Source organism: Cupressus sempervirens, chromosome 2 (assembly GCF_028749045.1).
Source record: "Cupressus sempervirens isolate cs-2001-9-10 chromosome 2, ASM2874904v1, whole genome shotgun sequence".
NCBI classification, from domain to species: domain Eukaryota; kingdom Viridiplantae; phylum Streptophyta; class Pinopsida; order Cupressales; family Cupressaceae; genus Cupressus; species Cupressus sempervirens.
In genome coordinates this window covers 24,144,461-24,172,196 of record NC_143119.1, presented here as the reverse complement: position 1 = coordinate 24,172,196, position 27,736 = coordinate 24,144,461, and positions in this window count along the sequence as shown.

Sequence of the window (27,736 nt, the reverse complement as noted above, 5' to 3'; positions counted from 1 at the left end):
AGGAAAATAAGAGTAAATTACTTGTTTGAGTAGTGAGCTCTTTATGTAGTTGAAATTGCATGTTTGGGTAGTGGGATCTTCTTGCATACAATGTACCACAACTCCTAATAGGGTCCATCCTCTAAAAAGGAATATTTATATTAGTACATCATCTTATGGGTATAATTCCCAGTAGAATTTTTCCTCTGATCAATGGTTTTCCTAGTTAACGTTTTTGCTGTAATTATCTATGTGCATCTAATTATGTGCATTTTATTATAGTTGATGTTTACTTTGGTTGAATGGTTAAGTTTTTTTTTAAAAGTTAAATTTTTTAAATATTGGATAACTAATTCACCCCACCCCTCTTAGTTATCTTGGTGGACTATTGTTTCTAACAATTGGTATTAAAGCATTAGGTCCTTGAAGATAAAGTTTAACCACTTTGGGAGATCCATGGCAAGCATGTTCAGGAAAGATAGTCTAAAGTTCTATGGAACAAATTATGAGAGAAGGAAGGAAAAGACTAAGAAAAATTTTCTATGTATGGGTCTAGGATATTGGATCTTGAACAAATTAGTGAAAACAATCATTGTTGAAAAGGATTTTGAAAATTGTACTAAGGATGAAAGAGATCTTTTCATATGTGACATGAGAACTAGAGAACCACTATTGACAACACTTCCTAAAATTGAATACAATTAGGTAAAATCACTTGTTACTTCACATTTGATTTGGAAAGCTTTCAAAACTAGTTTTAAAGATGGTGCACATTCTAAGAAGTTGAGGTGACAAAGTTGGATCTGTGCATTTCAAGATGCTAAAATGATGGAAGATGAATTTATAAGAACATATGTAGGCAGAATATCAAAAATTACTATAGGTATTAGATCTCAAGGAGGAACCAAAGAAGATGATGAGGTTAGATGGAAGATATTGAAGAGCTTAACATCACCATTCAAGCTAGTAGTTCAAATGATATAGTTGTTGATATTGTGTACCAAAGATTTTACAAAAGAGACATTGCTTGGAAGACTTGACATAGTTGAGAATGAGCTTAGACAATCCAAAGAATTGATCAAATTAGAGACAACTTTGAGTGCCTTGAATATTCGACCCAGTTTATCAAGGATGATAAGTTACAAGGTATATTTTGGTAGCAATAGAAGATCTCAGGGGGAAAGAAAGATGGAAGAATGAGTAGCCCTTCTGGTAAGAAGAGAAAAAGGCAATAAGAAAATCTTTAAATGTTGGACTTGTGATGAACATGGTCATTATGCATCTAAGTTTCTTAAAAGAGAGAAAAAAATATAAAGGAAATTAAAAACCTGGAAGAGATAGAGAGTGTTTCTTTGTAAATGAAGAAAATGATTCTGATGAATAAGTAGTGAGTGCTAGTGATGATGAAATCAGATTTCTAGAAATTAAAGAAGAAAGTTGAGAGAAAGTAGCTTTGGTATCACAAGTTGAAAAGAAATTTAATTGGATAATTGACAGTGGTTGTTCACATCATATGATTGGTGATATGAACATTTTTTTTGACTTTGAAAGTTAGGATGGAGGCATTGTTAGAGTTGGAAGTAATGCAATATTTCAAGTTAAAGGTATTGTATCTATATCTCTTGATGATAAAGCTAACACTGAGGATGTATATTTTGTTGATGGTTTGAATCACAATATTTTGAGTGTTGGACAACTAGTGGACAAAGATTATCAGTTGTAGTTCATAGAAAAGACATGCATGATTAGAGACAAATATGTAAAGGTAATTGGACAAGGAACCAGATCCAACGGTAATGTATTTCAATTGAATTAAGTATTTCAAAAATTTTGGTAGCAAGTATTATATCAAAATTTCAAAAAATTTGGTAGTAAGTATTATATCAAATGAGATGATGATATTGGTAAGTTTGATGCTAGAAGTGATGAATGTATGTTTCTTGGATATTCATTGAAGAGCAAGACTTATAGATGCTATAATCTAAGAATTAAAACTATTATGGAAAGTAAAAATGTTAAAATTAATGAGAAATTCAAGATACAAGAGAGAATAGTTGATTACAACTCAGATGATGATGTTGTAACTAAACCAAGGAATGATGAAATATTTCTTGAGACTAACAATGATTTGTAGAATGAGGGAGAGCAAGGAAGGAACAAAGCTTGGAACCTTTACTAGAGCTAAGAGTTGAGATAACAACTGTTACTTTATGAAAGAATATGATAAAGAATCACCCATCCAAGTAGATCATCAGAAGTAGAGATAAAGATGTGATGACAAGAAGCAAGGTCAATGAAAAACTATGTTTGATATCTCAAGTTAAACCTAAGAATTTAGATGAAGCATGTAAAGATGATTATTTGAAACAAGCTATGAAAGAGGAATTGGATTAGATAGTAAAGAATGAGACAAGGGAATTGGTTCGCAGACTAGCATACAAGAATGTGATAGGAACTAAATGGATATTTAGAAACAAGATGAATGAACATGGTGAAGTTATAAGGAACAAGGAAAGATTGGCATGTAAAGGTTACTCACAACAAGAAGGAATAGATTATGATGAGACCTATATTCTAGTGGCTAGAATACAAGTAGTAAGATTATTCTTAGCATATGAAGTATATAATAAATTCAAAGTATATTAGATTGATGTCAAGTTAACATTTCTAAATGGAGAACTTGAAGAAGTGAACATAGAACATCCTAAAGGTTTTCCTTTGATAGATAACAAGGACTTAGTATGCATACTGAACAAAGCATTGTATGGCTTGAAGCAAGAACACAGAACCTGGTATGCAAGATTGGACAAGCATTTGACATAGTTTGGATATAGCAAAGGTATGTTAGATAGTAATCTCTATTGGAAAGAAATTGATGATGGTTTGATGATTTTGGTAATATTTTTTGATGATATCATATTTGGAGGAAATGATGATGAAAGTGACGTGTTTGCTAAAGAAATGAAGAAAGAATTTGAAATAAGTATGATAGGAGAGATGAAATATTTTCTAGGATTATATATTGTATAGAATAAAGAAGGAATCTTTATTTCTTAGAATAAGTATTTGAGGGATTTACTAAAAAGGTTTAGTTTGGAAATATGCAAACCCATTGGAACACCTATAATAACTAGACACAAGTTATCTACAAAGGATGAGACACCTACTATTGAGTAGAAGAAGTACAAATCTATGATTGGAGGATTACAATACCTAACTCACACAAGGCTAGATATGGAAAATACAATTGGAATTGTTGCAAGATTTCAAGTTGATCCTAGAGAAGAAAATTATGTAGTAGTCAAAAGGATATTTAGATATCTAAAAGGAACATTAGAGTTTGGATTTTGGCATGAAAGATCTAATGATTTTTCTTTATGTGCATATACTAATGCTGATTAGGTAGGAAATATGGATGATAGAGAGAGCATCACTGGTGGAGCCTTATCTCTTAGAGGAAGGCTGGTTTCTTGGCTAAGCAAGAAGTAGGATTGTACATCACAAAGTATAGAAAAAGTAGAATATGTTGCAGTAGCAAACAATTGCAATCAAGTTGTTTGCATGAAGTAGATGTTGAAGGATATAAGGATAGAAATCAGTAAACTTGTCATACATTGTGATAAAACAAGCACAATAAATATGTCTAAGAATCTAGTGTTGCATTTGAAGACCAAGAACATTTCTATTAAGTATCACATATTGAGAGAGAATGTTGTAGAAAAGGAAATTAGTTTGGTGCATGTGAGCACCAAAGAGAAGATTGCAGATATATTCACTAAGCCTCTTCCCAAAGAGACATTTGAGTATTTGTGAGGTATGCTAGGTGTTATGCCCCTTCCTACATTAGAGTAGAAGATGCAAGAGTGCATCAGTCTAGTGTAATAAAGCACCATTATTTTCTAGATAGAATGTTGATGCTTCTTGTATGGGGGAGTATTTGTGATGGACAGAGTCATCTAGGACTCTTGTTGGATGTTGTTTTGAATAGTGTCTTTGGACACTTGAGCTAGTAAGAATCAATTGTTGTATATTTTGATGGTTGCTGAAACCTTTGAGATTGATGTCAATGGGGGAGAAGTTTGACATTAAGAAAATCATGAGAAGATCATGAGGAAGAAAATCATAGAGAGAAAGAAAAGACATGCAAGAAAAAGTACAACATGTTCAAAAGAAGTACAACATGGAATGATAGTTTGATAGAAAGCACATTAAGGTATATCAATGGGGGAGAATGATTGATGAAGAGGATTTGGAAAGAAAGATGAAAAGAATTTTGTTGCTATTCCTAGAACTAATTATTTTTTATCTATGTTGCCATCAATACAAAAGGGGAAGATTGTTGGAAGCATGAATGCTGATGACATTCCTTTGGGGGAGTTTTGTAGTTATGTTACTATGATGATATGTTACATTTATGACTAAGTTTGTCATTGATGTCAACATAGTAGTTTTCTGTAGTATCTAATAGAAGAATAGTAGAAAGATCAAGTTGGAACAGATGGCTAGTTGAGTATTTTAACTATCCCAAGTTATGGGAGATATGTCTGAGTATCTAGTATATCTAGTTAACTTTAGATGAAGAAATGATAAGTTTGGAAGAAGTTATGTAAGTTTTGGTGATGTCTATTCTGAGATAGAGTTTATAGTGACATGTTCTAGTAAACTTGTCATATCTCTTACTATAGAAGATTTCAAGGTGAAGGAGATTGATCCTATTGTGAAGCAAGATGCAAGATTTTTTTGGAAGATGATAGTTTTGTGAAGTCTAGGGCACTTTTGCAATTTTTGTGAAGTAATATTGAGACTTTTGAGGCAAAATGTAAAAAGATGAAGGGAGAAAAACTTGCTAGACATGACTCTAATATAGAGGAGGAAGTTAAGGCTAACTTGATGTAGGAAGTCAATCAAATAACCCCCTTAGGAGGAAGATAGTTACTGAAAGATGTGGGTGTACTAACACTGCTAGAGTGGGACATTGCTAATGAAATAATCTTTTATGTATTGAGAAGAGAAAAGGAAACAAAATTTAGAACTGAGAAAGAGGTAGAAGAAGCCCATAAAAGGATGAGATATAGAAATTATCACAAATCCTTGGTCATTTGGTCCATGAAAAAAGGGGAAAATTCAAGGGTCTAAGAAGTCTGAGATGTTGAACACATTGGGAACCTGATGGTACTTAGGATACTAGAGGTGGATAGTGAATAGGTGGCCCAAATGAATAAGAAAATGATTAATTTTGGGATGAAGGTGGCTGCCAATGATAAGAACAAGTTCCTTGAACTTAATGCAAAATTTGAAAAATTTCTTGAGTCATATGATGAGAGGGGAAGAAGAATAAATTAGATCAAGAAAATCATCTCAAACTTCCAAAAGTAGTAGGGAAAAAGGAAAATAGGAGAAGAATAAAAACATGTTTTGATTGCTTCTTCCCTAGCTCCTCCACCACCCACTGGGCCCATAGTTTGAATTTTTGATAGACCTCAGCATGAAGGAGGTACTACTTGTGAGGAAATAGGTAAAAAAGAGAAAACAAAACTTTGGAAACTATAGGTAGAGTTTAGAATTCAACATGAGGATAGAATAAGAGACTTAATTTTCTTTTTAGTAGATAGAGTCAATTGGCCCCTTTCTCACTTAGAGATGTGGAGATTGGTGAATATGTCAAAAGAGATAAATAAAAATGAAGCCACCTTAAGAAATTTTTTGAATAAATGGATTAGTAGAGATGATTCCATCACTACTATATGTTTCTCTATCATTGATGTAATTGATGACCAAATAGAGAAAAATTTTGAACAAGCAAGTGATGTTTTTAATTTTGATAAAAAAATAGATTTATTTAGAGAAGATTGAAAATATGTTTCTCTAAAAATCTCGGCAAAATTTTTGATCTCTTTCCTCATGTTCTAAAGGGTTTAGGCCACATAAAGGATAAGGAAGAATGGGGAAATGAATTAAAGGAGCTCCTTAGTATTAGAAGGAATAATGTAGATAATAAAGAAGACTACATTTGGTTTGCTAGAACCACTAAAGAGTTATTGTAAGTATAACTATTATTTGATTATTTCCATCAAGGTTTCATTGAAACAAAAAGGTTAGGAAAATATGTGTTTAGGAGAGAGAGGGAGATATTGCAATTCTTTTGGATAGATGAAACAATTTTCAATAAGTGGATGGTAGATTACTCTTTAGTTACACAACTATTATAGGTGGCTTCTCAAGAAGGGCTTGTAGATAAAGAAAAGGTTAGGAAGATAACGCACTTGATTGATGTAGCTACTCAAACTGATGAGATGGTTGCTAATCAACAACTTGCAATAGAAACTTAAGTGTTAGAGGTAGGCATAGGAGAAGAAGAGAAAGTGGTCCCACAACTTGCCAAGAAATAAGATGAAGAAGGTCAATCATTAGCTGCAATGGAGAAATGGGTAACTACCAAAATGGAATTGACCCCACCATAAAGTAGGACCATTTTTGTATCAAGTGACAAACCATCAATTTTAATTCTTCTTGTGTAGCTTTTGATGATGATAGTTTTGTGCTTTTGTAATCATTTTTGTTTTAAGGACAAATATCCTTTTCCCTTTAAGATCAAAGGTTGTTGTAACTCGCACTATATAAGTTTGTTTCTAAGACTAGAGGAGGGTCCAAATTTCTTTTGCTACATGATTGTTCATAAATTTTGAGCCAATCCATTGATACTATCAATCTATTCCAAAATTAAATATGAAAGTGAATAGTTGTTGGTCTATTGGTCTTGTGTTCTCATAGAGATAAGCATTGAAGTGTATATAATTTCAAAGAAATTAATACAAATACACAAAGTTGGTTTTCATCTCACATCTTGTCTCTTTTCTTGTTTCCATCTTGTTCTCATAGATTTAAAAGAAATTTTTATTGAGTTTCAATTGTAAGTTGTTTTGAATTATATTTCAATTTTCTTTTGTTGATAATCTAATGCATTATATAAAAGCTTAATGTAAGTTGAAAGAACATTGTGGTTTTAAGTAAAGATATGATAAGTCTGAGATCTAGAAAAGAACATTGATAAGTCTTTACATAAAAGTTCAAGATAAGATCCAAAAGTAAGTGTATGATCTTTGTAGTTATAGCACAATGGATAAGGCACTAGCCATCCTTATAAGTTGATATAATTTGAATACTTTTCATAATGAAGAAAGCTTATATCAATCAATATTTTAATGTTTTGTTGTTCAAGAGTAAAATGTTATCTTGCACTTGATTCATGGTGTTTAGGGTTTGGTAAAATACCTAGTTATCATCTCTTTATTACTATTGAATTAGAAGAAAGAAGGCTAAGCAATCTGTTATTTCTAGAGTTCATGTTGTGAACATTGATTTTAAAGTAAATAAGAGTGAATTTCTAAGGTAAACCCACATAATCCTATAGAATTCAAACTGGAGAAGACTTTAAGGTCTTGTAAGTTGGTCCTTTTTTTATTTTAGAATACCCAAAATAGTTTTTAGCTAATTCCTAGATTTTTTAACCTTGTAAAAGGCAGTTGAAATCTTGTCAAATTAGGAGCCAATAAAATCTACCAATAGACATGTCTTCTAGTTGTTACCTATCTCAATCTTATCTTTACATATAGAGCATGTTGGATTGGTTACCTATTTCAAGTCCAAGAACATCACGCTTCATGATTTAACAATTTGTATAGAGGATCAATGCAAGTTTTTATTTTCTCTCATGACTCATTAGGATTTTCTTTCCCTAACATGATCTAAAAGTTTCACCATTCTTGGGTGAATCTATAACCTTATTACAAATAACCAAAAATATATAATAGTTACATACAAATATCACCAATATCATAAAATAATAAATTGCATAGATGAGAACACAAGATACAAGGATTTAACATGGTTCACCAAATCCCTAGGCTATGTCCACCAACAACAAGTCCAATATTATTATCATGCACAAATTAGAATTTTCAATCTCTTAGAGCTTAATACCATCACAAAAAGTTACAATATCATCATACATTATGAAATTCCTAACCCTACACCATTTTATACAAGATTTAACAACTTACAAATTTTGAGCTTGAATAAGCCATCCAATAAATAAATAATCTTTCAACATCTTTTACAATAGTGAGTCATTTTTGGCTTCGAGGTTACTATTCCTAAAAATCCTTGCAAAGGAATTGTCCCTTTGACAACACCTTTATTATGATAGGAAGCACACCTAGGGCAACACCCTAGAACCCTACAAGGGGTAACACCCCTTAACCCTATCTTGGGGTTGGTGCCCCAAAACTATCATAAAAATAATCTAGGAGGAAATCAGGTTGAATAAACATTTGAGTATGATTAGGCTTCAGAATACAATCATCTATGACTTAGAGACTAATTAGACTCCACAACAAAATCTCCCACTTGGAGACTGATCATAGTAGCACTAAACTTATAGATCCCATTAGAATAGAAAACCACCCTAGACTTTATTGATCTTTTATTTTTTTTTGTCTAGAAGACCAACCAAATATGAAGAAGAGTTTGGCTTCTCCGTTGTTACTACCTTGGTAAACATATCTATTGGATCATCATCTATATGTATCTTGTCCAACTTTAACTATCCATCATCCAAAACTAACTGAATGAAATGGTATCGTAACTATATTTATTTTGTCTTTGAATATAAAGTGGAATTCTTGGCAAGATGAATGACACTTTGGCTATATATAAACAAATAATTAACCCTCTATGGGTGTCCCAATTATTTCATGAAGAATTAAAGCCATGTCATCTCCTTAGCTACATCTATAGTGGTAACATACTCTACCTTTGTAGTGGATAAAGAATTCACCTTTCTTAATGGACAAACCCAACTCACTTTTGCCCCACCAATAGTAAATATATAACCTATGGTACTCTTACTATTATTAATATCCCTTGGCAAATATGAGTCAACATATGCCTATGAATCAGTAGTAGAGCCCCCAAAATGTAAACATTTACTAAATAATCTTCTCAAATATCTGAGAATCCATTTAATTGCATTCCAATACTCAATCCTTGGATGACTCATATATCTTCTAGTAACTCCCACTACATGTGTAATATCTAGCCTTGTACATATGATAGCATAGATCAAGCTTCCTAAAGTTGAAGCATAAGGTACCTTAGACATCTTAGTCTCCACTTCTAGTGTCTTAGGACTCATCTACTAGGTCAATTTTAAAGGACTAAGTAAAGGTGTGTTGACAACTTTAGTATTCTCCATATAAAAGCATTGCAACACCTCCTCAATATAATCAATCTGAGATCATGTCAATTTTCCATTCTTCCTATCTCTACAAATTTTCATACCAAGGATTTTTTTACTTTCCTTAAATCCTTCATAGAAAATGAATGTCCTAACTATTATTTTAAATCCTTAATGTGATCCATGTTAGACCCATCTACAAGAATATCATCAACATATGAACATAAAATAATGTAGCTATCATGATCCAACCTCTTTAAATAAACACAATAATCTAAATCATACCTGCTATATCCATGCTCATGCATAAAACTATCAAATTTTAGATATCATTGCTAAGGTGCATGCTTCAAGCCATATAAACATTTGTAAAATCTACACACTAAGTTCTCCATACCTTTGATCACAAATCCCTATGATTGTACCATTTATATTTCTTCATCCAAATTAATATGAAGAAAGGTTGTTTTAACATCAAGGTGATCCAAATGTAAATTTTCAATATGTAAAATACTTAAAAAAATGTGAATAGAAGTCATTTTAACAACAGGAGAAAATATCTCATACAAATCAATGCCCTTTTTCTAGGAAAATGTTTTTCCCATGACTTATTTTTCAGAAAAGAGTCCATTTTTTCTTTAATTATAGACTCCTACTTAATTTTAGTATCCACCTGCATAGCTTCATCATAACATTCAGGTTTACCAACATAAATAAGTAAAATAGAGTAAAAAGAGGGAGAAAATATTTTTGGAGGTCTACCTAGCCATGTTTACCATCTAACATCCACTGGGGTGTGTGGTATTATTTTTGCAATTATTGTGGAGCATGAGGAACTACTGAAAGATAATCTTTTGGAGTATCATCTAACACTACATAATCATTTCTTTTTCTTCTCATACAGCTACAATAGATCATCATACTACACTTTCTCATTGAATATGACATCCCTACTTCTTAAAATTTAATGATTTTCAAAATCTCAAAGCCTATAACCAAATTCATCAATTCTATATCCAAAAAATACACATTTCTTTGAATTATCTTCTAGCTTGGTTCTATATTTAGAATCAATATGTGTAAAATGCTTCACTACCAAAGGTTCTAACAAAAGAATAACTCACCTTCTTACTATTCCATGCTTCCTCTAGAATGCCACATACCAAAGGGATGGATTGATCTATATTGATAAAATATATAGTAGTATTGACATCCTTAAAAAGGGTATCCTAGCATGCAATCTCATACTTTGTGTACACTCCATTATTGTCTTGTTCATGTGCTTAGTCACTCCATTTTTTTGTGGAGTTCTTGGAATAGTATTCTATCTATAGATACCATTAGAGAACCAATAATCTTCAAATTCTTTGCTGCAAATACTCACCACCATTATCAGATCTGAGATATTTTATCATTTTACCAATCTTATTCTCAGCCAAGCATTTCTATTTCTTAAAAGTTGCAAATACATTAAATTTTTTTCTAAGTAAATAAGCCCATACTTTTCTACTTGTTTCATCAATGAATATAACATAATAATGTGAGCCACCAATGGAAGATACTTGAGTTGGTTCCCATACATTTGCATGCAAAAGCTCTAATTTACCATTTTTCTTTTCCTTCCTACTCTTCACAAAACTCGTTCTCTTTTTGTTGGGAGCATGAATGCTGATGATATTCCTATGGGGGAGTATTGTAGAAACATGATTAGATCACTATCATTATGATATGTTACACTCATGACTATGTTTGTAATTGAAGTCAACCTAGCAGTTTTTTTTTGGTATCTAACAGAAGAACAATGGAAAGATCAAGTTGGTATAGATAGACAATTGAGAATTTTCACTAAGAGAGGTTAAAGGGAGATCATACTATGTATCTAGTATATGTAGCTAGCCTCAAAAGCATAAGATATTAAGTTTGGAAGAAGTTATGTGAGTTTCAATGATGACTATTCTGAGATAGACTTTACATAGGCATGTTCTAGTAAACTTGTTATATCTCTTAGCAGATTTGTTATTCTGAGAAGCCAAAGTTAAAAATGTGAATGAAACATGCTAGCAATGACATGGGTAAGCTCACTCATTATAGTGACACATGTATGAAAAATTATTTAAGTTGTAATGCGAAAGATTAAAGTTATCACTAAGTGTAATGTGTTCTTAATGTGGTCCTATAATAATTAATTAAGAAGGTGTAATAGCCAACTCAGTCAATTGTTTTATGGATTCAGTATAGAGGAAGGACATCTTCCTTCATCATTCATAATGAATGAATGTAATGTATGAATGATTGTAAGTAGAACAAAGAGTAGAATGTGAAGTTGAGTAGAGTAGAGAAAAGGTGAAGAAAACTTCATTGCCAAGGTTTTATTATGTGATTTAAAGTTGGATACTTAGATCTGAGGTTCATGACCTAGTCTACAAGGTTTGGCAATGATCGGTCTAGTTGATAGGATAGAGGAAAGAAGTTAAAATTTAGTACATACAATTATTTTGCAAGGAATAGTTGAGAGATCAATTGGATAGTGAGTTCGGTGATCTTGCTCTAGAAGCTATTTGAACAGTGGGTCCTTTTGTCTTCTACAACTCCTAATAGGGTTGGAATCTTCTAAAAATGATTCAAAGTCTCTTAATAGGGACTCATATGTACTAAATGTTGTAATAGAGTCCTTATAGGGTCCATCCTCTAATAAGGTATGTTTATATAAGTACATCATCTTGTGGGAATCATTCCCATCGAGGTTTTTCCTCTAATCAAGGGTTTCTATAGTTAACATATCTAGTGTAACTATGTATGTGCATCTTTCTATGGTTGATGTTTACTTTAGTTTAATATTTGTTAAGTTTATTTAAAGGGGATAAATTTTTTAATCATTGGATAACTAATTCACCCCACCCATCTCAGTTATCTTGGTGGATTATTGTTTTTAACAATTGGTATCAGAGCATTAGGTCCTTGAAGATAAATTTTAACAACTTTGGGAGATCCATGGCTAACATATTTAAAAAGGATACTCCAAATTTTGATGGAACAAATTATGATAGTTGGAAGGAAAAGATGAAGACACATCTACTGTTTATGAGTCCAAGATATTGGATCTTTACAAAATAGAAAAAGATAATCATTACAAAGAAAGATTTGAAAACTTGTACTAAGGAAGAAAGGGACTCTTCATGTGTGACATGAGATCTAGAGAAGCACTATATACAACCAAGTAAATTCATTTTTTACTTCTCAGATGATTTAGAAAGCTTTGGAAAATAGTTTTGAAGGAGATGAACATTCTAAGAAATTGAGGTTACAAAGTTGGATTTGTGCATTTCAAGATGTTAAGATGATGGAAGATCGATCTATAAAAAAAAATTATAGGCATAATATTAGAAATTACTACAAGTATTAGATCTCAAGGAGGAACCAAGAAACATGATGAGGTGATATGGAATATATTAAAAAGCTTAATACCACCATTTAAGCTAGTAGTTCAAAGGATATAGTTGTTGATCTCTTGTACCAAAGATTTCACAAAGGAGACATTACTTGGAAGACTTGAAGTAGTTGAGAATGAGCTTACAAGGTCCAAAGAATTGACTAGAATAGAAATAGTTTTCAGTGCCTTGAATATTTGACCTAGTTTATCAAGGAGCACAAGTGCTAGAGGAGACTTTTCTTGTAGTAGTAGAATTGATGAGGACAAAAAGATTGAAGGAGTAGCCCTTTTGGTCAAAAGAGAAAAATATGGTAAGAAAATATTTAAATATTGGACTTGTAATTAATTTGGTCATTATGCATCTAAGTGTCGTAAAAGAGAGAAAAAGTATAGAGGTAATTTCAAACCTAGAAGAGATAGTGAATGTTTGTATGAAAATGAAGAAGATGACTCTAATGAACAAATAATAAGTGCTAGTGATGATGAAATTGGATTTATAGCTATTAAATAAGAAATTCTAGAGAAAAAGGATTTAGTATCACAGATTACAAAGAAATTTGATTGGATAAATGAAAATGGTTGTGCACATTATATGACTAGTGATACAAACAAATTTGTTGACTTCAAAAGTCATGATGGAGGCATTGTCAAAGTTGGAAACAATGCAACATGTCACACTAAAGTTATTGGATCTATAACTCTTGATGGTAAGACTAACATTAAGAATGTATATTTTTTCAATGGTTTCAAGCACAATCTTTCGAGTGTTGGATAACTAGTGTATAAAAGTTATCAATTGTTGTTCTTAGAGAAGACATGAATGATCAAAGACAAAGATGGAAAGGTAATTGGAATAGAAACTAGATCCAAAGGTAATATATTTCAATTGAATCCTATTGAAATAACATGTTTGGTTGCAAAGGTAGAATATAGTTGGTTATTGCATAAGAGATTTTTTCATATAAATTTTAACAACATTTTGAAGACTAGTAGTATATTTACAATTAGAGATTTTCCTAAGATTGTAAAGCCTACTAACACAATTTGCAAGGAGTGTGTATCGGTAAAGCATAACAAAACTTCTTTTCCTAGCAAGAAGTTTACTACTATAGAAAAAGTGGAGATTGTACATACAGATCTTAATGGTCCTATGAAGACTAAAGGATTCAATGGTGTAAGGTATTTCATGATTTTAGTTGATTACTTTTCTAGAATGATGTGGGTTGTATTTCTTAAAGAAAAATATGAGGCATTTGATAAGTTCAAGATAGTCAAGAATAGAGTTGAGAATAAATTAGGTATGAAAATTAAAATGTTTAAAATCAGATAGATGAGGAGAGTTTACTTCAAATGAGTTTAACACATTTTGTGAATCTAATGGAATCAAAAGATAGTGATCAACTCTGAGAACCTCAAAATAGAATGGTGTAGTAGAGAGAAGAAACATATTAGTAACAAAAGCAACAAGAGCTATGTTAGCTGAGAATAATGTACCCAAGATGTTTTGAAGAGAAGATATGAATACAATTGTCTACACTATGAACAAAATGTAGGTTAGAAAAGACACAAAAAAGACCCCTTATGAATTATGGTTTGGTCACTCACCCACAATTAAGTATTTCAAAATTTTTGTTAGTAGTTGTTATATCAAAAAAGATGGTGATATTAATAAGTTTGATGCTAGAATTGATGAAGGTATGTTTCTTGGTTATTCATTGAAAAGTAGGAATTATAGATGTTATAATCTAAGAACTAAGGCCATTATGGAAAATGCAAATGTGAAAGTTGATGATAAATTCAAGATACAAGAAAGAATAGTTGATTACAATTTATGATGAAGTATTCTTTGAGACTAACAATGATTTGTAGAATGAAGGAGATCCAATTTGGAAACAAAGCTCAAAACCTTCAACAAAGCTAAGAGTTGAGATAGAAACTCCTACTTAAGGTAAGAATATGATAAATAATCATCCACCCAAGTAGATCATCAAAAGCATAGATAAAGGTGTAATGACAAGAAAATAAATAAATAAAGAACTATGTTTGATATCCCAAGTTGAAAAGAATAATGCAAATGAAGCATGTAAATATGACTATTGTAAACAAGCTATGAAAGAGGGATTGGATAAGATAGTAAAGAATGAGATATGGGAATTAGTTCCTAGACTAGTAGACAAGAATGTGATAGGAACTAAATGGGTAGTCAAAAGCAAGATGAATAAACAAGGTGAAGTTGTAAGGAACAAAACAAGAATTGTATGTAAAGTTTACTCGTAGCAAGAAGGAATAAACTATGATGATACCTATGCTCCTATGGCAAGAATAGAAGGATTAAGGTTATTCTTAGCATATTTAGCATATAAAAAATTCAAAGTATATTAGATGGATGTCAAGTTAGCATTTATAAATGGAGAACTTGAAGAAGAAGTATACTTAGAACAACTTGAAGGTTGTCCTTTGATAGATAACAATGACATAGTATGTAGACTGAAGAAAGCATTGTATGGCTTGAAGCAAGCACCCAAAACCTGGTATGTAAGGTTTGATAAGCATTTAACAAAGCTTGGATATAGAAAAGGTATGATAGATAGTAATCTCTATTGGAAATAAATTGATGATGGATTGATGATTTTGGTAATATTTGTTGATGGTGTTTAATTAGGAGAAAATGATAATGAAAGTGACAATTTTGTAGAAGAAATGAAGAAGGAATTTGAAATGAGCATAATAAGAGAGATGAAATATTTTCTAGGATTACAAATTATGCAAGACAAAGAAGGAATCTTTATTTCTCTAACAAAGTATTTGAAATATTTACTGAAAAGGTCTAGATTGGAAACATGTAAACCCATTAGAAAACCTATGGTAATTGGACACAAGTTATCTACAAAGGATGAGACACCTACTCTTGAAAAAAGGAAGCATAGATCTATGATCAATGGATTGAAATATTTGACTCACACAAGGCTAGATATAGCTAATGTAGTCAGAACTATTGCAAGGTTTCAAGCTCATTCCAGAGAAGCACATTATGTAGAAGTCAAAAGGATATTTAGATACTTGAAAGGAACAAAGAGTTTAGGTTGTGGTATGAAATATTTAATGATTTCACTCTATATGCTTATACTAATGTTGATTGGGTAGGTAGTATGGATGAAATAAACAACACCAGTGGTGGAGCCTTCTTTCTTAGAGGAAGCTTGTTTTCTTGGCTAAGCAAGAAGCAAGACTACACCTCAGAAAGTATAGTAAAAGTAGAAGATGTTGCAGCAAAAAATAATTGTAATCAAGTTTCTTAGATGAAGCAGATGCTAAAGGATATAAGGATAGAATTTAGTGAACCTATTGTTATACATTGTGAAAACACAAGCACAATAAATATGTGCAAGAATCCAGTGTTGCATTCTAAGACTAAGCACATTTCTATCAATTATCACATGTTGAGAGAGAAAGTTGCCAAAAAGGAGATTAGATTGGAGTATGTAATCACTAAGAGAATATTGTAGATATTTTCACTAATCCTCTTCCCAAAGAGACTTTTAAGTATTTGAGAGCTATTCTAGGGGTTATGCCCCTTCCTACATCAGAGTAGATGATGCAAGAGTGCATAAGTCTAGTCTAACAAAGCACTATTATTTTTTTGGACTGAAAGTAGATGCCTCTTGTATGGGGGAGTATCTATGATGGATAGAATCATCTAAGAATCTTGTTGGATGTTGTTTTGCAATAGTGTCTTTGGACACTTGAGCTAGTCAAAAATAGTTGTTGCAAAGATTGTTGGTTGCTAAAATATTTGACATTGATGTCAATGGGGGAGAAGTACAACATATAAAACCTAAAAATAGTTTAGAAAGCATGGAAAAGTACAACATGGAAGAATGATTTATGGAGAGGATTTGAAAAGGAAGGTTAACAATCTTTTATAGTTGGCATTCTTGGAACTAGATGTTTTTAATCTATGTTGCCATCAATGACAAAGGGGGAGATTGCTGGAAGCATGAATTCTAATGATATTCACATGAGGGAGTATTATAGAAACATTATTATATCACTATCATGATGATATGTTACATTCATGACCTTGTTTGTCATTGATGTCAACATAACAGTTTTCTATGGTATCTGACAAAAGAACAACATAAAGATCACGTTGGTATGGATAGATAGTTGAGCATTTTAACTAAGAGAGGTTAAAGGGAGATCATACTATGTATCTAGTATACATATCTAACCTTGGAAGCATAAGATATTAAGTCTGGAAGAAGTTATGTGAATTTTAGTGATGAATATTATGATATAGAGTTTATAGAGGCATGTTCTAGTAAACTTGTTATATCTCTTAGTAGAGTTATTATTCTAAGAAGCTAAAGTTAAATATGTGAAGAATACATGTTGGGGATAACATGGTTAAGTTCACTCATCATTATGACACATGTATGAAAAGTTATTTAATTTGCAAGGAAGAAGATTAAAGCTATCTCTAAGTGTAAAATGTTCTTAATGTGGTCCTCTAATAATTAATTAAGAAGGTGTAATAGCCAACTCAGAGAATTTTTGATGGATTCAATATAAAGGAATGACTTTTTCCTTTATCATGGATAATTAATGAATGAGATGTACGAATGATTGTAAAAAGTACAATGAGTGGAATGTAAAGTTGAGCAAAGTCGAGTGAAGGTGAAGGAAACTTCATTAACAAGGTTTTATTATGTGATCAAAAGTTGGATACTTGGATTTGAGGTTTGTGACCTAGTCTACAAGGTCTGATAGTAATTGGTATGGTTGACAAGATAGAGGAAAGAAGTTAAAATATAGTACATACAATTATTCTATAAGAAATTGTTGAGAGATCTATTGGATAGTGAATTCAATGATCTTGCTTCACAAGCTATTTGGATAGTGAGTCCTTCTACCTTCTACAACTCCTAACAAGGTTGGCACAACTCCTAATAGTGTTGGAATCTTCTAACAAAGATTTAAAGTCTCCTAATAGGGACTCATATGTACTAAATGTTGTAATAGACTCCTAAAAAAGTCCATCCTCTAACAAGGAATATTTATATTAGTACATCATCTTGTGGGCATCATTCCCAATGAAGTTTTCCCTTAGATCAAAAGTTTCCCTAGTTAACATATTTGGTGCAAATTTATATGCACAACTTTGTATGGTTGCTATTTAGTTTGGTTGAATGGTTAAGTTTATTTAAAGTGGATAAATGTTTTAATCATTGGATAATTGGTTCACCCTCCCCCCCCTCGAGTTTATTTTTTCTAACACTTATATCTTCCATACACACAACTTTCATCAAAATCCATATTGACACATTTTAGACTTGGTCAAACTTTTTGTGAATGAAGTAATTTCTTACCTTTCTCACTCATGTGCCCAAGTCTATAGTACCATATCATTGTATCAAAATCTACAACAATTGTTTGTCCTCCTCACTTAATTGTAGCAACTATTCTTGAAAATTCATTTCTCTTTAAAATAATTAAATTAGTTGAAATAGTATGACTAGTGCAAAGATATAACGTTCCTACTTTCTGTTAGAAAAGCCAACATTTACATTGCACCAAAAAATCAACCTGTTAATGCTTGATATTACCAAAATTTGCATAGTTCCATAGAGGGTGGTTAATCCATGTTAGAAACCCTATGAGGGATGTTGACCCACTACCAACAATCCTCATCCCAAAGTCAGTCATCATGGCTTGTAGGATTCAAACCTATGACCAAACTCTTATACCCATTTGTTAGAAAGGCTAGGGTTTTTGATGCACCAAAAGATCAACCTATTAATTCCTAATACAAATAATAGTCTTATAGAATCATAAGAGGTGGTTAAATTAGGTCACAAATTGTGTGAGGGATGTTGGCCCACTACCAACCCTTAATCTCCCAATTTCCTTGCTGAAATTGAATTCCTACTTGACCTTTGAACATGTCTTACATCATGTAGTAGCCAATGATTCCTATTTTGCAAATTCATATTGACTTTTCCCTTTCCAAAAATTTGACAGGGTTCATTATCCCCCAAATAAACATTCCCAAAATCCTCTCAGACATAATCAATAAAATAACCTCTATTTTTTTGCTGTAGCATGAAATGAAGCCCCATAATCTAAAAGTCAAGAATCATCAACACTTTCTCATGAAAGAAGAAAATCATTCTCTTTGGATTTTTTACTTACCACATTTTCCTCCTTCTTCCCTTCTGGTTTATCTCCTTTATTTTTCTTTCAAGTCCAACCATATTTCTTCTAATTCTCTGGCTTCTCATAGTACCAACAATCTTTTGGTTCTTTGGATTGATATCTCTTTCCCTTTGACTTTCCTCTTGATTGCCTATAATTTTTAGAATTGTTTCCACTCTTAGTTATTATGCCCCTGATTTGTGCATTCAAAGCACTTTCTAATGTAGATCCAGCTGAGGTTTTCCTATGAGTTTCCTCACTTATAATAACACCAATCATATCATCAAATTTTAGATTATTAGATCTAGAAATAGAATTACTCATAGTCATTCCAGCTTTAAGGAAAACAACATGAAATTAAGAGAGACCTAATTTCTACATCAAAATTAGCATTCGTAGAAGATAACTAACTAGTCACCATATTAAACACATTTAAATGATATGAAATAGATCCACCTTATTCTATCTCCATATAAATTAAATTCTTCCTAATAAATACCTTATTTAAAGTAAAGGGCTTTTCAAAGGTTGTCATCAATTCTTCCATCATCTTTTCTTTTGTAATGTTAAATGTCACTAACAGTGCTAGACATAATTGAATACTTCCAAGTTCCTTTCTATCTATACTCCTAGTCCTCATCTATCATAGTTTCGTATTTCTTGTCTTTTTCTTCCAATAACTTCTATAAACCCTTCTGATAAACATAGTGATCAAAATTGACTAGCATATCATATTAAATCAGATCTTTTAATTAATTATTATCTCTATTCAATTGCAAATACTTTTCAATTTATTTGGAATTTTCCATTCACTATCTAACAAGAATGTAGAAGGAGTGATCTTTCAACTTCCATGAAGATCTATAAAGAGGCTCAAGTTGAATTTAAGAGAAGAATGATATGTAGAGACAACTCATTTGTTGAAATTGCCAATTTGTATTAGATCTTATATATGGAGTTCATGGGTAGACATCTTAACCACAAGATTTCCCAACTCCTATAGAGTTCATGGGCATACATCTCATTCATAGGATAGCTAAACTTTTATATGAAATTTTATTTTATGAATAAATTGGTTCTTTGATATTGTTTATTATGTGTTTACAATACCATTATTTCTTTCTTTAGTATTGTCCTCTAAATTGCTAAAATTATTTAGATCAGTGGTATCAGAGCTAGGTTCAATCATTTCCATCTAAATATTGTTGGAATGAGTGGAATAGAAGAAGATAACATACTGGTTGTGGTAAATTATGATCTAAAGAATCTTCCAATCTATTCACTTTTCCAATAGTTGTCATCAAAGAAGAAGCATCTACTCTGAAGAAGATCAAACGTGCAACCAAAGAGCTTTTTTAAGATTTGGTTATAACATTAATTAGTTCTATTGCTAATCAGTGGCGTAATAATTTATTTTAATGTTTTCCCAGATAGTGCTAAAGGAATTTGAATCAACTCCATTCAAATTCTTAAATTTACTTTAAAATGTAGATTTGATACTAATCTATCAAGTACATTTCTTTCAAGAATGTTTTTAGAGCTTTCAAATGATTTTAGTTTGACTTCAAATGGTTTAGAAAGGTGGGGAGACATTTGATTATGTAATGGTAGAAATAATTTAATTTTCTAAATTTTGCATGATAGAAAAATCAGTTTTAGTACAAGGGTCATAACTTTTAAAGTAATTGTTGGATCATTTTGATTTTGATATATGTTGGTGAATACCTAATGATGCACCTCTTGACTGGAGCAATTTTCAAACTATTTTCCAATGTGAATGTTACTCATGACTGAGTGTAGGTCTATAAAATGGGGCAGAATAATAATACTTTTGTAATGCATTAGGATAACCCATGTCATGCTGATGATGGAGAAAAGATGGTTAATATTAAGCTTGGAATGGCATATGGGTAAAGATATTTAATAATGGTATTTATAGAATGATGCTGGGTAGTTCATGCTTCGTGAAACTTTGTTTTAGAAATTGATTGGAAAATTAGCTATGAATGCTGGCAAATGTCTACATTGGGAAATTTTTATGATGCCTCTAATATAGACACTTATCATGATAGATCTTATTTTTAGGCTGCATGGAAAAATCATTATTGGGTATATATCTTGTAGAAGGTGATAAGACAAGGGGGCATTGCCTCATAAGAGGGGAAAAAATTCAGAATTGACTAGCATATCATATTAAATCAGATATTTTAATTAATTATTATCTCTATTCAATTACAAAGTCTTTTCAATTTATTTGAAATTGTCCATTGAGTTTCTAATAATATTGTAGGAGTGACCTTTCAACTTCCATGAAGATCTATAAAGAGGCTCAAGTTAAATTTAAGAGCAGAATGATATGTAGACAACTTATTTGCTATGATTACCAATTTGTATCAGATCTTATATATGAAGTTCATGGGAAGACATCTCAACCATAGGATTTACCAACTCCTATAGAGTTCATGAGCATACATCTCATTCATGGGATAGCCCAAATTTTATGAGCTCAGACTCACAACTCCTCCATGAGTTTGTCCAAACTGGATTGGTTTGTAGGCATACATCTCGCTTACAATATTGTCAACAATTATATGAAATTTTATTTTATGAATAAATTGGTTCTTTGATATTGTTTATTATGTGTTTACAATACCATTATTTCTTCCTTTTGTATTGTCCTCTGAATTGCTAAAATTAATTAGATCACATTGTCCTCCATTTGTATTTTCCATAACTAAAAGTTCTTCCCATTAAAATTTTCAACCTTCATTTTACTCTTGTCTGCCATTGTTCCCACTCAAGTGTGAGACTATTCCACTCGACCTTGAGACCTTCCTCTAGAGAATAGCTAAAAAAAATTATGATAGTCTAGCTCTAATACCACTTGTTAGAAATAACCATGTAGATAGAAATAATAGTTACACACAAATATCAAAAATATCACAAAATAATAATTTACATAGATGAGAACTCAAGACACAAGGATTTAATGTGGTTCACCCAATCCCTAGGCTACATCCCCCAACAAAAAGTCCAATATTATTTTTATCTAGTGACTAAAATCTACAATCCCTATACTATGCTAGGGAATGCACCTAGGGCATTATGATAGGACCCCACAAGGGGCATTACCCCTTGAAAATATAGGGAAACTAGGCCAAATAAATGTTTGAGTATGATTAGGATTCATCACAACAAACCTTTCTAGGTTTCACTTCAGTCACTTTTAGTTTCCTTTTGCCCATACCTTAGCAAATTCCTTGGTGACTTATTCAAAATGGATGACCTTCTCTTTACCTTTTTTTCTTATAATGTTGCTGTTTGTATTTTTTTCTAGCCTAGCAATTCTTTGTAATGTGACCTATCAGATGACATTTATAGCATGTCACACTTGTGTTAGTTTTTGACCCAACATTATTCATGTAGTCTATCCTCAACTGATAGTGATAAGCTCAGTGACCATCATTTCCATAGGTCATGCAAACTTGTTTGATTCTTGAATACTTTTTTGTGTGTTTTCTAGATGATAATTGATTTGATTGAGCCTTTGATCTATAGTTTTTGGCATTGTAACCAAATATGTTACAATAATAAAAATTCCCTTCTTATCTTGCTTCATCTTGATGCATGATTCTCATCTCATCTACAAGGTCTTTACACTCATGTGCACTAATTCCATATTGATAAAAAATATTGTAGTAGTCTCTATAGGTGTCTTGAGTACCAATCTTATCTTACAAATGTCAACACACATTTCACTTGTGTGCTATTTTTCCACAACAAAATCAGGTGGGTTTATTAGAGAACTGACCTCTATTTAGTATCCTTTTGAGGTTCAAATTTCACACTCTTAAACATTCTCCTTTCTCCATTGTACTTCTACCTTCAAATCCTAGATCAATTAAGTTTCTCATCTCTCCTTGAGTTTTCAACTACTTCTCTACCTTCCTAGGACTTTTTCTTGAATTTATTAGTCAATCACATTCATCTTTTGCTATCTTGAGGTTGTCCATCACAATTTTTTCTATCATTGGTTCCAAATATAGTAATCAGACATGTTTCTATATGATAAAATGTTATATCTATTTTTTTTAATGAAAAGGATTTGAAAATTTGCTCATAAAAATTGCACCTATAGGCAAGGTTAAGTTATGAAAAAGGAAGCTACAATGGGAATTTGATTAGCTAGACTTTGATAAGATAACGTGATTATTTATATCATGTCGATGCTCAAGTCTTTACAATATAAGTCAAGATATATGATTAATGTAAGTCTTGACTAAGAAACATAGTGAAAGACTAATGAATGTCAAGTGATACAAGTGTAAACTAAGCCTCAATATCTGTTAGGAAAATCTAGTGTTAATCGAGCATCTTTATCGATTGACAAAGCTAGTTGATGCGAAGACAAGGATTTTTATAGTGAATGGGTGATTAATTGATGACCAATTTGTTGATATTCTAGTCATGTTTGTTATTAGTGACATACACTTATTCAAATTATAAGTTCATACTGAGCATATTGTGCAGTTAATAGTATTAACTAGGCATTTTAGTTGTTGCTGAGTCCTATAGTTTCTATCAAGTCCTATGGACAAATTTTAGTTTGAACCAAGTAGTTACTACAAAGTTAAAGATCAATAGTGTGAATTGAGCATTTCAATGTATGTTGAGTTTACCAGTACAAAACAAGTTGCGTAGTCTTTATCAAGTTTTCAGTTTATATGATGTGAGTCTAGTGTTAACTAGGCTACTCTATGCTAACCAAGTGGCTCAATGTATGCCAAGCTTGTAGAGAATCTAGTTTTGATCAAGATATGCAATGTGAATCAAGTGGTTTAGTTTATATGCCAAGTTTCACAATATTCACTAAGTCACCAGTGTAGACCAAGTTCAAGACTACTTGGAAGTGATCAATATGGACCGATCTTCTATGTTTATTGATTGTATGATGATGTCAAGTATTGATAGTGGATGCCAAGTATCAAAACCTCACCAAGTTAGTATTTAGAACCTTAGTTTCTACACTTTTGTCAACTTTTTTATATTTGTGTAAAGTTGTATTATGGCCAAATTTGTAATTATGTAATTGGATTGTTATTTATGTAATGTATTGTATCATATCCAATGTAATGGTATGGAATGAATATATTAAGAAAAGAAGAGTGAATTACCAAGGCTACCATAATATAAGGAGTGGAAAAGATTTATTAGTCATAGAAGGTGATTTGTACATGTAAAGAAATCTCATTTAGCAAACCAAGTTATAGATCAAAGATCAGCTATTGCTTCATCCTAATAGGTAGATTAGTCAAATCCTTTAACAAGGTATACCTAATAGTCTTGTGTAAATCTATTTGCTAAGTGCACACTTGATTGTATGTTTATAAATCCTTTTGCAAGGTGGACCTAGTAGTCCTTATTGCTCCTAATATGATAGATCATCAGAAATGATCATTGTAAACCTTAACAGGCCAACTTTATACTGCAGTACTATTTGGAAGGTTTTTGGGTCACCAAATCTTTTGTTAAAGTGTTGTGTATGCTTTCATATCTTCCATTTTCTCATGCATATAGTTAAATCAAAATTATTATAAAGGATTAATTGCTAATCAAGTTAGATTTTAATTGGTTACTAATAAACCCCTCCCCTCTCAACAACTTAGCCTGTTATAATATTTCCAACACGAGTGTCATAACTTAGTGATTACTGAGTGACAATATTTTGAATGTGTTTGAGGAATCTTGATTTCCAACTGACTTAGTTGATTTCTTGGGATATGGAAAGCATTTTGATGATAATATTGATGAGTTTGATCATTTAATTAAATGTGAGCATTAGGTATCAAACCCAAGATCAAATTTTATAGATAAGAAGGTTCTAGAAAATAAGGAAGATGAATAGATACAATGAACTTGATGAATTAGATCATAAACCCTAAGATCTTTGGTGATCATTGAAAATGGAAAAGCTAGAATTACCTATATAATGAGGTATAGAGCCAAACTTTAGATATATATAGATAGAGAAAGGTGAACAAATGTGCACAAAAGGTGAATTCAAAAGTGTGTGAGAGCGAAGTAAATGAATTTCTTGCCTAGATGTTGTTGAAGTTGATAAGAGAATCTAAGCAGAAGGCTTAAGTTTGATGTGAAGAAGGATGACTACTTGTAAGGTTGCTAAGTGAGTTAAGAGACATAGTTAAAAAGGGGGACTTGCTAGTGAATCGTCATATGAACCAAACACTGATCTGAACCTACAAAAGTGAGTTATAAACATATAGATCAAAACCCTATTATTTTCTTTCTAATAATTGTAAATAGTTTGTATTGAAATTATTTTAATCAAAGATTGACCTAATATTCATTTGAAGGACTAAAAAACCTATGTAAATCCTTTAGAAAGGTGAACTAGTGGAATGATCAAATTCCTCTAATAAGAACACTCCTAATAGGGTGATTAAATCATCTAACTAGGCTAAATAAAATGAAATAGTGATAATCAAGATATTGACGACTCCACTTCCTATATATGTCATTAGAGTTTCTCCAATAAAAGAGTTGAGATGTACTCTAGGTAACACTTTGACTTTGGAAGGTGTAATTGGTATAGTTACTAGTTTTGAAATGTCTAACTTTGATAACTACACACCTGCTACCATTGAATCTTATTTTAAGTCATAGTTCTTAGCAAAAGAAAAAGGCAAATATGTGAAAAGTGATAGTGATAGTGACAATTTGATGATGATCTTGATCGATTTGAAGAACTTATTGAAAAAATATTTGGAAGTGGTAGAGGTAAATACAAAGGTAAATTACCTATTATTATTTTTCATGCAACAAGGTTGGTCAAATTTTTGCTAGATATCCTAGAAGAGAAGACAAGGATGAAAGAAATGAAAAAAAGTATAGAGGAAGAAGAGATGATCAAGTCTAAAAGGATGGAAAAGGTAAGAAATCTTGCTATATTATTGAAGAATAAGATAACACTAAATTTTAAAGTAATGATGATGAAGTTTTCATGTTGCCATGAAAGAAGAATCTAATGAAGATGAGAAAATTGTATTAATCTCTTATGTGAACAAGAGTGATAAATGGATACTCGATAGTGGTTTTTCTAATCATATGATTGGTGATAGAAAAAAATTGAGGAAATTGGGCCATTAAAAGGTGGATGTTTTAAATGTGGTAATGATATTCCATGTGTTGTGAAAGGTAAAGGTATAATTCAATTGACTCATACAATCAAGTGTGACATTGTTAATTGGGTTGAATGACTTAACTATAAACTATTGAGTGTTTTACAACTAAAAAAATTAGGATACATAGTTGAACTACATTATAAAAAGGCCAAGATATATGATAATGATGGTAAGTTGATTGGAAGTGGCAATCAGACAAGAGGTAACCTATTCTATCTAGATTTATCTAATGAGACATGGTTGGTTATGGAAGAAGAGGTTATGTCATGTGAATTTTGAAAATTTGGTGAATATTAGTAAAATGAAGAAAGCAAGCAGGTTTCCAAAACTAAAGAAGCTTGACAATGTTATGTGTAAACAATGCCAATTGGGGAAAATGATCGAGTCTAGTTTTAAGATGAAAACATATACATCTAGTGACATTATGGAATTGGTTCATTCTAACCTATGTGGAGCTATTATTGTTCAAAGCTATTGTGGAGATAAGTATTTCATTCTATTTGTTGATATCTATTCTTGGATGATGACTATGACATTTTTTAAAGATAAATATAATGTTTTTCAATTATTTAAGTGGTATTTGGCTAGAGTTGAAAAGGAAATAAGGAAGAGTCTAAAGTGTTTGACATCTGACAAAGATGGTGAATATGTTTCCAACTAGTTCAACACATTGTGCAATGGCAAAGGAATTAAAAGATATATGTTAGCACCAAGGACTCCCAAAAATGGGATGGCTAAAAGGAGAAATAGATCAATAATGGATTATGTAAAAACATTAATGATGGAGAAGAATGTATCACAAAAATATTGAAGAGAATATATCAATATTGATGCATACCTTGAATGGAGTACAAGTCAATAAAGGTACAAATGCTACGCCTTTTGAACTATGGTATGGATATGCTCCTAATGTAAAATATTAAAAATATTTGGAAGTGAATGGTATATATTCAAAGATAATGGGAATGGAAAAATTGATACAAAGAGTGATGAAGGCATATTCCTAGGATATTTCACCAAGAGTAAAGCTTACAAGTGTTTAAACTCTAACACTAATAAAGTTGTGGAAAGTGAAAATGTGAAAGTTGATGAATTTGCAAAAATAAGTCATGTATAATGTAATAAGAACCTAAATATTATAGTAAATTCATATATATGGATGATGATGCTCCCAGCACTCCAGATAAATAAGAGAACCAAGCTACAGTTTCCCAATAGATAGGAAATGATGAAAGGCAACAACAGATTGCTGAGCAATAGATAGTGGGTATTGAGCAATAGGTTGAAGATGCCAAGTCACAAATAGGCAATGTCAACCATCAAATAGATAATGTGAAATATGTTGAACCTAGACCATAACCTAAACAAGAAAGATAAATTGAGCTTGACATTTTTTTCAAGATGAACCTATTGAAGAACAAAGAAGGACACCACCTATGCTAGTTAAATATATAAAAAGACATCATAAACTTGAAAAAATCATTAGAGATGCATAATTTGGTGTTATGAAAAGAAAGAAACTTAGAGGTGATACATGCTTACTATGTGAGTTTGAACCCAAATTGGTGAAGGATTCTCTAGACAATGAAAATTGGATTCAAGCAATGAATGAGGAAATTGAATAAATTGAGAAGAACAATACTTGGACCGTAGTACCAAGACCAAAAGATAAAAAAATTATTGGAAAAAAATGGC